Source organism: Plecotus auritus, assembly GCF_963455305.1.
Source record: "Plecotus auritus genome assembly, chromosome: 8".
Taxonomy (NCBI): Eukaryota; Metazoa; Chordata; class Mammalia; order Chiroptera; family Vespertilionidae; genus Plecotus; species Plecotus auritus.
The window spans coordinates 175596937-175610425 of NC_137782.1; the positions used below are offsets into that span (position 1 = coordinate 175596937).

Sequence of the window (13489 nt, forward strand, 5' to 3'; positions counted from 1 at the left end):
CCAACTCACTCAAAATGTCTACATTTGTGATTGGGTTTCATTATACAGATGAACTTTAACACTAATTACATGGAAGTGTAAGACAAGAATTTTCACAGACCTATTTAACAGGTGGACAGAGCAGCTTGCAGTCCGATAAGGCACTCACCCTCCTTCCCATACCAGATCCCTGACCTTGTCGCCGAGACCCCTCCCACGCAGAGGACGGGCGGATGGTCTGTGTGTACTGCTGTGTGGGAGGGATCGGGGGGCGGGGGCGGCAGGGGCACCGGGGCCCTGCTCAGAGAAGCCTGTGTACCAGGGACGGGTCTCTGGTCGCTCCCACTGCCCCGCCCTCTTGGGACGCAGCCTCAGAGCCGCTGTGCGCAGGGAGTGGCCTGCATGCGGTTTCCTCGTGGCTCAGCCCTTGGCGTGCTGGGTCGGCTGAGACTGCCTGTGAGGAAGCATGGCCTCTTAGACAGGCTGTGCTTCACGTGTTCACCTGGCTGTCCAAGGACTTTCTCCTCTGGATGCTTTTCCCATTTCGTTCCCTATGAGAATTAGTGAAACGGGTGTGTGTGTGTGTGTGTGTGTGTGTGTGTGTGTGTGTGTGTGTGTGTGTGTGTGTGTTTCCCTATTGGACTTTCCTATGAGTTGATAGAAGAATGAACAGGTCACTTTTCAAGTGTCTGCCTTTTTCCCCTTCAGAGTAGTTTCTAATTGTTTTAAAATATATTTTTATTGATTTCAGAGAGGAAGGGAGAGGGAAAAAGAGATAGAAACATTAATGAGAGAGAATCATTGATCGGCTGCCTCCTGCACACCCCCTACTGGGGATTGAGCCCGCAACCTAGGCATGTGCCCTGACCAGATCCTAATCCGGGACCCTTCAGTCTGCAGGCCGACACTCTGTCCACTGAGCCAGACCAGCCAGGGTGTTTCTAATTGTTTTAACCAAACAGTCTAAGCAGGTCTTGTTACCGTCTCAGTTCCTGCCACCCTGGGCTGCGCTGGTTCTGGGCTGTGCTGTCCTGGTGTTTGGGTTGACGGCCAGGGATTCCCAAAGCAGTCCTCCTTCCCATGATCCACAGGGAGAGTTCCACAGCAGACAGTCGCCCAGTGGAGAACAGAGCACGCCTCTATGGTTACTGCCAAGCATTTAATGTGCCACAATATTGCGCTTTAATAAATCTGGGCAAAAGCATGCTTTTAAGTCTCCAATTCTCCCTAAATCCTACATCCTCATCCTTATAATTGCTACACTCTGGTGTTCTCCCTTGTGGAAATGATAGAAAATGAGTGTGTGTGAGACAGAAAGAGAGAGAGAGAGAGAATGGGTGGGGGGGGGGGGCGGGGACAAAGTATTAGTATCCTAAGACTGTTGTATTTTATGAAGAGAAACGCTTTAAAGTACTAATGTTCAAAGGAATGGATTCCAGTGTAGTGGTTGGGGGCTGGTGTGGGCCCTGGGTTAATGTTCTGAAGTTAAGTCCTTCCCAAGCTTGGCACGTCCGTCCGTCCCACAGGCAGTGTATCTGTCCACCTTGGACCCAAGGCTCTCGATTGCCCTTCTTCTTGGTCTCGGCGCCCCACGTACAGTCAGGTCAGACGAGGGATGCAGCGAAGGTCATCCAGACGTGTGTTCCCCGGGGCAGTGGGTGCAGCTGAGAGGGTGGAGCTCTGCACACATTCGGGCGGGAAACAGGTTCTCATCCAGGCTCTGATGTGGGGAGGTTCCCTTTCTGAAAACCCCCTTCTCTCTGAAAGCAGACTTAATAATACCCCAGTAGCCCTGTCCTCAGGGTTGTCTTGAGGGTCAGATGACATAATTATATGAAAACGCTGTAACTCGGAAAGGCCGTTTTCTGTCACTTGGGGCAGCAGTTGGTTGGAGGCTGTACTTACCCGGAGGAGCACGGGGCTCCGCTGCCCTTCCTCGGAGCTGCTGCTAAGAGCTGTGCCGGGGGTCTAGGCAGCCAGCGGCCCTCCCAGTCTTTGGCATCGTGATCCGCGGCCCATCCAAAGCGAAGGTGGCTAGACGTGCCCCTCGGCATCAGGACTTCCCAGTTGGAACATGTGGTCCAGGCTTAAGTTGAACTAATAACATATTGAAGTCACACTCTACAATCACAGCCCTTGATAGACAGTAATTTGTATATATTCTAAGAGAGGGGATTGCTGCTCCAGTTCTGCTTGTCTATCCAAGGATCCCTGCAATTTGTGCAGTTCATTGAGCAATTAGTATAATTCAGTCCCTCAAGTCGCAGCATCTCAGAATCAAGAGGAGTTAGAGATACTGTCATGAGTGCCCACACCTTCATCACGTGCTCGCTCTGCTGCACATGCTTACCCCTAAGTCAGACAGCTGGCCCACACCGCTCTGTCCTTGTCTTCCCTGACTCGGGGTGTGGGGCACAGACTCATCCTTCACCAGTGGTGCTGTGGTCTGAAGGTGTGGCCCCATATTCGAATGAGAAATCTCAACCCCCAAGGTGAAGGTATTGAGAGGAGAGGTAGGGCTCTCGGATGGGATCCCTGGCCTTATCGCAGAGACCCCTCCCACTGCCTGAGGACAAGTGAGACATCTGCAGCCAGAAGTGGGCCCTCACCTGACCAGGTTGGCTTCCTGATCTAACTGCCAGTCTCCAAAACTGTGAGGAATAAATTTCTGTTGTTTATAAGCCACCCAGTCTGTTGTATTTTATTATAGCAGCGTGAGCAGACTAAGACGAATGGCTTATATTTTTCCAATTGACAATAAATACTTAGAAGTACATAAGTACTTGCTAGATACCATGAGGAATTCACAGAATAGTAAACATCTCCTGTATGGCTGATAAACTCACAGTGCACTTATTATTATTGTTATTATTAAAATTCATTCGTCAGACTGCCTTTTTTTGCCCCTTGTGACATAAAGATGAACAGATACTATCCCTGACTTAGGAAACTTCCATCTCTTATAACAATTACAGAAGCAACAGCCAACATAAGACACAACTGAAGAGTCAGCCGGCAATGGCAGATGAAATGTAAACATTGATGTGCATGGTCCATGGTCTGTTAGGACTGGCTGAAGGGTGGCCTGGCCATAATTCAGACGTAATGATCTCCTCCTCAGGGCTGGAGTGATCCGGGAAGTCTCCGACTAGATAAGGGTGGGATTTGATAGAGGGCTGAAAAATCGTTGATCTTTAAATAGAATGATGCGGACCAAGTGAGGAAGTATCCTCTGTTTATGAGGATGAGAGAAAACGTAGTGGCTGAAGCTAAGGGTCACATGGGGCAGTGGTGAGACTTAAAACTCGAGATAATTCGTCACCAAGCTTTACAGGACATTGGAAGCCAGGATAAAGAAGATGCTTTTGTTAAATGTATTTTTATTGATTTCAGAAAGGAAGGAAGAGGGAGAGGAGATACAAACATCAGTGATGAGAGAGGATCATTGATCGGCTGCCTCCCGCACACGCCCCACACTGGAGATGGAGCCTGCAGCCCTGGGCATGTGCCCTGACAGGGGATCAGACTGTGACTTCCTGGTTCATAGGTTGAAGCTCAACCACTGAGCCACGCTGGCCGGGCTATAGAGGATGTTTCTAGTTCAGCTCTGCCTCTTACTACTTCTGACTAAAGCACTGTTCTCTGAACTTCAGTTTGCTCGCCTGTCAAATAGGCATAATTTAAAAGTGTGGGAAATACTTAACTTTGAATTGTGATACATGTGTACGATGTCACAGTGATACTCTTACTGTTGAATTGATTTATTATTGAGCAGTGGTTTGCCATAACAAGCAGTTTTAAAGATTCTTGTCACAGGATGGGGAGAGGAGGGACAGGACTGGGGGACCAGGTGGGAACGGTGAAGTGAACTCAGCCGGGGTAATTAGAGTTCAGACTAGTGAGTGTGGGAGGAAGGAAAGGACGGCAGAATGAGGTCTCTGAGTCCTTGGAGGGGTTTATTTGGACACTGCCTCTTGGAACGTTTTGATTTCAGTAAGAACCACTTGTTTCACCGCTGGGCAGGGCACAAGTAGCAAAGCCTTAGTGGATGGAATCTGACAGGGCCCTGCCAGCAGTGGGTACGTGAGGATTCATTCCCGGGATCCTAAAGTCACACCACAGCCTCTCGGGCAAGGAAGGCCTGTGAGATGTGAACTGCAGACCGGAACCCTGCTCTGTGCTGATGCTGGCCCTCACCCTCTGAAGCCTCAAACGGCCTTCGTCCACGGGCCCTGGAGACCACGGGCCCTGGAGACCACGGGCCCTGGAGACCACGGGCCCTGGAGACCACGGGCCCTGGAGACCACGGGCCCTGGAGACCACAGGCCCTGGAGACCACGGGCCCTGGAGACCACGGGCCCTGGAGACCACGGGCCCTGGAGACCACGGGCCCTGGAGACCACGGGCCCTGGAGACCACGGGCCCTGGAGACCACAGCTGCGTGTCCTTACAAACAACTGAAAGTAGTTCTTCGGTTTCTCTGCAATGGCTTTCACATCGTTGGCGGAAGGACCTTGTCCTGGATCTGCTCTTAGGCTCCTTGTCATATCGGGCAAGTTACTGAGCTTTTCTGGACTTCAGCCCCCAGTCTTCCGAGGGCAGGCTGCCCGACGGTGAGGCTACGTTCATTCTGACATCCAGAGGCTCCAGGAGCGGTTCTCCCTTGGGTGTTGGTTGCTGGGGTTGTGGCTTGGTGATACAGTCTCACTCTTCACGGTGCTTGGGCCTCAGCCGCTGGAGGACGGCGCTGGGTGTCCTAGGCAGCCCCTTCCTTCCTGACACAGCACTGGACGGCCTTTGTTGTAATGGCCTCCATGTTTAATTGCCTTTCTATATCGTTTTGCTTATTCTGGAAGAATATTTTTTAATGAGCTGAGATGATCTAATTGGGCCTCAGTGTGAATTCTTGCAGCATTGTTGATTGGTGTGTGAACAGTCAGCAGATCCCAGAACCATTTACAAATGCGCTCGGAAGCAGGGAATGGTTTGGGTTCTGGAGAGTTCAAGTTGCTTGTGACTACTAGTGACTTTGGAAGGATAATTTTTAACCTGAATTTATTAATCATTCTTTAGAGCAATTGATTCAGAATTTCTAAAAATAGTAACATATATATGAAATGATCATATTTTTCAGTTTATTTTGTTAACATCATTTTACTTTGTCACTAAAATATGAACCATTCCCCCTGGCTCGGTGGCTCCCCATCATCCTTTGCTCCAAGGGGGTTGCAGGTTTGATCTTCGGGTAGGGCGCATGTGATGTTTCTCTCTCTGTGTGTCTCTCTTTTTCTTCGCTTTCTTTAAAATCAGTGGAAGCGTCTCCTCAGGTGAGGATTAAACACACACACACACACACACACACACACACAATTAGAAGTATTGAAGGTGAAAAGTGAAAGTTCTTCTTAGTCCTCAAAATCCCACTCCTTTTCCCAAAGATAATCGCGGCTAACTGTTGGGTGGGACCCCTTCTGAACACTGTCCCTGCACTTACCTGTGTGCGCTTGTCCATAGGAACTACACTGTCAGGTGAGACCTGCATCGCTCTTCAGTGGGTACCTGAGCTGCTCCGTGCCATCCCTTATCGTTTCCCTCTACACCTTGGTGACTCTGCCCTGTCAAGACATACCCATCAATAACCTTACCAGTCCACCATGACGGCTGCATTTTTATCATGCACAGTACTGCACTGAACAATTGTATGTATGTACCTGTGTACACATGTGACTAAAACATAATTGGCGGATACAGGAGCTGGGATTGTTAGCGAGGGGCACACGTTTTAAATTGTCATCCACACCGCAGTTTCCTCACAACAGGTTGTTCCTTCGCCTTCGCACAGCCTGTGTAGCGTGCTGCTCACTACCTGTCACCGTGCCCCAGCCAGGCTGCAGCCGCCGTCCCTCCTCCGCGTCGGGAGTCCTGGGGACGCTCCCTAGAAGCACGCAGTGGGAACTGGCGTTCTCTTCCTGAGCTGGTTTCACGAACCAGTGAGATGGTGGGTTTGACTCCAGGCCTAAGCTTGGGAATCCCTAGTCATCAGAGGGCAGCTGGAGGACAGATCGTGCACGTGATGTTTTATCTACAGAAGCTGCAAATTGCATTTGCTGTTGTCCTTTATGTTGTCCGTTAACATGCTGGAACCAGTGGTTCCTTGCTGAGAGATTGGGTGGCGCCGTGGGAAATACTGAGATTGGAAAGGCCATGTGTGGGTAAGGTTGAACCTTCTTGCTTGTCAAAAGTACATCCCAGTGCTCACAGTTACGGCCGTTGTTGGGCGAACTTGTGTGATGGATTAGATTCATAGCACAGAGAGCAGAGGTGCCGAGTATTCAGAAATGACGTAAGGTGATTTTAAAATCCACATACGTTCTTCTGACTTTCTGTTATTCTTAAGATAGCCTTATTCGGTTACGTCTTTGACTATGCATTTCCTCATTCTTACCTCTGTCTTCTGAAGACGATTATCTTCCTTTTCTCTGAAAGCCTGGCAGTGGGCGTGTTCTCATGTCCTCACCGGCTGGAAGCGGAGTGCCCGCACATGGGCACATTCTAGGACAGAGACCAAGCAAGGGCGGGCATTCGCCCAAGCCATGTCGTGTGGCACAAGGGGAACTGCCCTCTGTTCAAGCAGGAAAGACTGACGAGCGCCTGCTGCGTGTGGGAGGGCACCAACAGTCTGCTCCTCTGTCTCAGCCCACCGCCAGTCTCCGTTCTGGTCACAGGTCTGGGGGCGGAACCAGCAGACCGCCGGGAGTGCCCAGGGGCCGGAACCCCACTCGCGCTGCTGCCGCCCGCTGCGCACCCTTCTGTCCACTGGGCATGCCTGCTTGGACCACTGCGGCAGCAGGGAGCTTCTCCAGGGAGCACAGCCGGCCAGGGCCTGCGGACTGCCTGCTCCCCGGGGACTTCCTTCTCCCTGTGCCGGCGAGGAGTGTCTGGCTCCTCCTGTTCCGTGTGTACGTCTGAGGCACTGTTAAAACATGGCCCTCATTTTTTGCCCGTCTCATGTAGAACTTTTTAGGGAGGAAAAAGGCAGGAGAGGTCTCTGCTGCTAGATGACCCTACAGCAGTGACTTGGGGTGCCAAGAAGGCACACGCATGTACCACCTGTGCACAACTCAGCTAATCAGGTCTTTCTGACAGTAAGAAATCTCAGGAAACAGGGATGGCAGGCACAGGAATGTCCACAGCCCAGTGTGCTCACACCCGCCTGCTGGGAAAGTCCCGGGAGCCACCTCCTGCTCTGGGGCTGGGAGGGGCGGGGGGCGGTGCTGCGCTGCTCCTGTCATCAGCAGGGTCCCCGCGAGGCACTGCTGGGCACAGGAATGCATAAAGCCATTCCTCGTGGGACTTAGCTGACACTCCGAGCGCCACCTGTGACTGCGTGGACCGTCGTGGAGAGCTGATCGGACAGTTCACACACGAGAGGAGCACACTTCCTGTACAGGTGTTCACCAACCCAGAAGTCACACCAGGAGCCATCACCAGGCCTGGAGGACTGTGGGTGTTTTGGTATTTGGAAGCTGAAGGGAATGCTTTACATTTTCAACCCAGCCCTATTACTATCCGAGAGAAACCTGAACGTCAGAGTAGTTCAATGACTCAGAAAATACTCACCCCAATATTGGGTAAGATGGGTCTTGCTAACCTAGAAGTAATGCATAAATACAACTGTCCATGTATTTAAACCATTCTATTACGTTTTCAGAGTCAATAATGTTAAGTGTTCTATGGAACGGCCTTAGTAGAATCTGGTGGCGAGAGCAGGCATGGATTTCAGAAATGAACAATAACAGGCGGTAGCAGTAAATGTCCTCCAAGCAAACACTCCTCCCCATGGCCCACTGTCCAGACCCGGAGTTCCTGCGTGGCCCATGCTCCTTTATCGTTAGGACCAGGGCTCTGAATGCTGAGCTCTAGTGAGCACAGCTCAAGGCTGAGGATGTAGAAGGCGCTGCTGTTTGTCTGGATACAAACTCACTTCTGAACCTAGATCATTTGTAAGGGGGAGTGTTGGATGGGAGGAGGTTTGGGCGTTGGCCTTTGTCATGCGTACGTTACGTTTGCAAATTATAGTATAAGGAGGAGTACAGCTAGCGTTGAGAAGAACTTCTTGCTGACATTGTATGCATACATTTTGTGTGCCTGTGTGTGTGCATATGGACATGTGTGTGCATGGACGTGTGTGTGCATATGGACGTGTGTGTGCCTGTGTGTGTGCATATGAATGTGTGTGTGCATGTACGTGTGTGTGCATATGGATGTGTGTGTGCCTGTGTGTGTGCATATGAATGTGTGTGTGCATGTACGTGTGTGTATGCATATGGATGTGTGTGTGCCTGTGTGTGCATATGAACGTGTGTGTGCATGTACGTGTGTGTATGCATATGGATGTGTGTGTGCCTGTGTGTGTGCATAGGAATGTGTGTGTGCATGTACGTGTGTGTATGCATATGGATGTGTGTGTGCCTGTGTGTGTGCATATGAACGTGTGTGTGCATGTACGTGTGTGTATGCATATGGATGTGTGTGTGCATATGGACGTGTGTGTGCATGTACGTGTGTGTTTTGAGTATTGTTAGACAGGAAAAGGCCACAAAACACTCTGTTCTCAAAGATGTTTAAGGATAGATGTCTGTGTTTGTTGTAAATAAATTCGCAAATAACAATTTGTATTAGAAGTTTAATATGTATATATTTTAATATACTAGTTATTTAATTTTAAATAAGGTATTTCTTTTTTATATCCATATTTTATTTTATTTTTTCCATCACCATTTATCCCTCTTCTACCCTCTTCTACCTCCACCCACTCCCTTCCCCCCACAGTCACCACACTGGGGTCCATGTCCATGAGTTCTTTCTCTTTTTTTTTTTCCTTTTTTGCTCAATCACTTAATGTATTTTTAAATGTTACAGAATAATTAATGATTCTAGACTTTGACACAAAACAAACATATTAGCTCTCATTCTATTTTTCAACTTTGATTTTTTCAGGGTAATTTTAAAAGCTTTCTAGCTTCATGTGCATATTTCTGAATTATTCTGTTCTTTAGGTGTTTGTTTTGGTAAATCCTTATTAGGAAAATTAATAAAATTTGTTATGGTTGCATTTTATAGGCAGTCTGTATATTTCATAGGAAATTGTGTGCTATCTTATTTCAAATCTCCCTTGCTAACCGCCCTGAGTATTATCTTCATGGTGAGCTAACACGCAAAAAATGAGGGACAGTGTCTTTTAGAGGATTTATGGTAACGCTGCAGCGTGGAGCGGATCAGGAACAGCATGGAGAGCCCTCAGGGTCCTTCATTTGCCTGACACACTTCACTGCTGCCCATTAACACTTCGGCTGTTATTGCCATAGACTCAGTTTAATGAGCATCTCTGAGTTCAGAGGTTTGCACCAGCAACAATAGCTTCAACAACTGAGGCACCTCCTCGCTCCACTTTCTACCTCCCAGTTTTTCTTTTCTTTGTAAAAAAAAATAAATAAATCCTCTCTTAGGCAATATAGTTTGAAATAATCTGGGTATTTTATTTTCCCATTAGAACAGTCAGTACTTGCTAACATTGACACAATATTGCAGAGAACCTTGATAGAAAGTCAAGAAATAAATTCTAATTTGCATTAATGAAGAGAATGTCTTTTGTTGTTGTTCTACTAAAATAAAATGGAGCTGGCATTTGAGCCACTCTTCTCATCTCCAGATTATAATCTGTTATGAATGAGGTAACATTATTTCCAAGAAATAATGACACATCTAAAATATTTCTCACTCATTACATTTTTCCTTAACTGCATCAAAGTGTTGAAGAAGGCAATAATCTTAAAAATTGGCTGGTTAATGGGTCCATCTAAATATTAAGTGCTCTTAGTTTGAGTGTCAAATCTAGATACGTATTTAAACCTGTTAAATATCTTGGATTTCAAAGTAAATTAACTAAATGTTTAAAAGCATTGTCTACTTGTCCATTATGGCCTTTCACATCAGCATTTCTGAGTGAAATCATTGGCACATTTCTTAATGTGGTTACCTGTCTTGAAATGTAACTCTTCCTTGTAAGTATAATACAGCACAAAGGGGAGAGTTCCCGTCAGTCTCACCTCTCCTCTGGTAGTTACCATGTTGTTTTGTCCTTTAGAAAATGAACCGGAAGAAGGATTGGTGACTCACATCCTGGTGGCATCCCTGAACTCCCAGCTCTGACTGAGGCAGCAAAGTCTGAGCCAAAGAGCATCACCGGGCAACGGAGTTCAGGTACCTGCCCCCAGCTCTCTGGGGACTGTGCAAGGGTCCTCTCCCTGGGCCTCCCCACTTGCTGCTCTGAGTCACTCCTTTCTTCTCAGCGTCCTGGGGCTTCCTGCCTTCTGGGAGGCAGTTAAGAGTTCTGTTGTGCATCTTCTCCAAACAGATGATTCTCACTAAAAAGAGCCATTTGCAGTTAAATTAGATGATGCATATATTGTTCCTGCCACTGATGCTCCATAGAGCAGGAAGCCGTGCATCCTCTGGGCACTGGGAGGATCCTTGGGATCGCAGTGGGGAAAATGACACTGGGTCTCAAATGGGGCTGTTTCATGTGGAATCAATACAAACGTAGCTGGTTAGTCAAGTTCGTAATTTTAGCAGCGTTTGCTAATTATGTTTTGGAGTTTGGAGTGGATATTGGCTCATGTCAAATGATTGCTGCTGTTCCCAGCTGGTATGGCCCAGTGGTTGAGCATCCACCTATGAACCAGGAGGTCACGGTTCGATTCCCCGTCAGGGCACATGCCCGGGTTTCGGGCTTGATCCCCAGTGTGGGACATGCACGAGGCAGCAGATCCACGATTCTCTCTCATCATTGATGTTTCTCTTTCTCTCTCCCTCTCCCTTCCTCCCTGAAATCAATATTTTAAAAAAATGGTTGCTGCCCAGTCAGGACACTTTAGGGAATCTCCGAGGCTGAAGGTCAATGCAATGGTAATGTGACTAAACTCCCCTCTGCCAAGTCTCGGCTTCTGAGCGTGTGCATGCTACTGACTTCAGAAGCGCTGTATTGAGCTCATGCCCACATTTGGGAGTCCATTTTACACAGGGGACTTGGCTGGTGAAACAGTCCGTTCGTAGGGTGCTCTCTGAGGAAAACTGGCATCTTTCAAGGTTCACTGTGCGGTAGTCATTGACTTCTCTGCTGACTCCCCGTTTGCCCGCCACGTGGAGATCAGATGTGGGGTCGCGTTCCGTATGCTGCCACCTCGTGGGAACTCAGGCTTTAGGAGCTTTAGGACCTGGTGTCATAGGTCACAGTTGTTCTTATTATGGTCCGTGTCTGCCCGAGTCACTGTCCCTCAAGAAATCACTGCACTCCTGGGTTTGGCTTTGAGAAGGCATCATGTTGGTCATGTCCCTGGAGTTAAAAAAAATAAAGCCTGTTCACATTGGGAGTCGAACTCAAAACTGAGTTTAACGTCAGTTCAAGTTTCTGAGTCGGAGATGTTTCATATACACAGGCTGTCTTCTTTTGTCCAGTCCCCTTCACTTTTAGTCATAAGTCAAAGAATGTAATGGAATATTACAAAAATTCAATATTTAAATGTGGGTTTGTTGAATTGATGTTTCTGGCATGGAGTTAAATGTTCACATTTAAATGGTTACCAACATGGTTTCATATCGAGCATTCAAATACAAATCTCACCATAAGTTAAAATAGCAAAACGAAACAATAAGCTAATTTTCAAAGAAAAATTCATGTTTATACTGGATAATCTTGGCCTTGAATAGGCTTCCTAGTTAAGGCATCACATTTGGTTTTCAAGATGGACAGACAAGTTGAAGTTGTTGAGAGAAATGAAGAGAGCTCAACGGCACTGATCTCCTCCTGTTTGGCACTCCTGACCACCAGCCTGTGCACACAGGACCACACGTGTCTCTCTTGAACACCCCAAGCAGGCCCTGGGGGGCGGGGCAGACTCCCGGTGTGGCAGGAACTGGACAGTCCCACAATTACCTTTTAATGACTAGTTTTTCCCATAGCTCTGTGATTTCCAGGTACTTTGTATCCATTCTTTAAAGATTAGGGTGTGACCTCAGGAAGAATCAGTATTTATTTGGTATGTCCTCGGTTAGCCCAGGGATGATGAAGTAAAAGGGTGCATTGAGAGAAACAGATGAGCATTCCGAAAAAGGGGATGCACCTGTGTCCTAACAGCGCTTCGGGAACCAAGTCTAAATCACCACGTGATCCTCTCTCCACACGATGAAAACCTCAAGTCACCGTCACAGCCTGGCGCGGGGAGAGCAACCTCTGTAGAGGGCAGGTGGTGGATCGCAGGCTCTGTGGGCCTGGGGCCTCTGCACAGCCCATCCCCGCCCCCATTGTCACAGCAGCAAGGGGGCCGTCCTCCGTACGAGCTTCCAAGAGTGGTACATATCTAAAGTAAGAGTTCCTGAATAACCACAGTCATTTTTGGAAAACACAATATAACTCTTACTCTCTTTTCAAATCTAATTTTTTTTAAATAAATCTTTACTGTTTAGATTATCACAGGTGTTCCTCTTTATTTCCCCCCATAGCTCCCCTCCACCTGATTCCCCACCCCACCCCATGCCCTTAGCCCCCGCCACTGTCTTCATCCATAGGTGTAAGATTTTTGTCCAATCTCTTCCCGCACCCCTCACACCCCCTTCCCTCTGAGAATTGTCAGTCCACTCCCTTTCTGTGTCCCTGATTCTGTTATATTCATCAGTCCATTCTGTTCATCAGATTTTTTATTCACTTGATTTTTAGATTCACTTGTTGGTAGGTATGTATTTGATGTCATTTTGTTGTTCATAAATTTTATCTTTACCTTTTTCTTCTTCTTCCTCTTCTTAAAGAATACCCTTCAGCATTTCATGTAATCCTGGTTTGGTGGTGATGAACTACTTTAGCTTTTTCTTGTCTGTGAAGCTCTTTATCTGACCTTCAACTCTGAATGATAGCTTTGCTGGGTAGAGTAATCTTGGTTGTAGGTTCTTGCTGTTCATCACTTTGAATATTTCTTGCCACTCCCTTCTGGCCTGCATAGTTTCTGCCGAGAAATCAGCTGACAGTCGTATGGGTGCTCCCTTGTAGGTAACTAACCGTTTTTCTCTTGCTGCTTTCAAGATTCTCTCTTTGTCTTTTGCCCTTGGCATTTTAATTATGATGTGTCTTGGTGTGGTCCTCTTTGGATTCCTCTTGTATGGGGTTCTGTGCGCTTCCTCAACTTGTAAGTCTATTTCTTTCACCAGGTAGGGAAAGTTTTCTGTCATTAATTCTTCTAATAGGTTTTCAATATTTTGCTCTCTCTCTTCTTCTGGCACCCCAAAAATTCGGATGTTGGTACGCTTAAAGTTGTCCCAGAGGCTCCTTACACTATCTTCATATTTTTGGATTCTTTTTTCTTTTTGTTTTTCTGGTTGGGTGTTTTTTGTTTTCTCATATTTCAGATCTTTGGTTTGATTCTTGGGGTACTTTGATCTGCAGTTGAGTTTTTCTGTA

The 13489-nt window shown here is 47.4% G+C and overlaps 2 protein-coding genes across 20 annotated transcripts in view; one reads left to right on the forward strand and one right to left on the reverse strand.

Moving 5' to 3' along the window:
- TPO (thyroid peroxidase) overlaps positions 1–13489 on the reverse strand; it is a gene marked incomplete at its 5' end in the record, with an annotated part of 445236 nt that overhangs the window by 111933 nt on the left and 319814 nt on the right. The window lies entirely within an intron of this gene.
- MYT1L (myelin transcription factor 1 like) overlaps positions 1–13489 on the forward strand; it is a 297774-nt gene that overhangs the window by 104217 nt on the left and 180068 nt on the right. For 14 of the 19 annotated variants that reach the window (XM_080683275.1, XM_080683277.1, XM_080683278.1 and 11 more), the window contains one exon: positions 10127–10242. The exons of the other annotated variants lie outside the window; for them this stretch is intronic. The gene's annotated coding sequence lies outside the window, so the exon portion shown is untranslated. The remainder of the gene's footprint in view (positions 1–10126; positions 10243–13489) is intronic. 19 annotated transcript variants of the gene reach the window in all.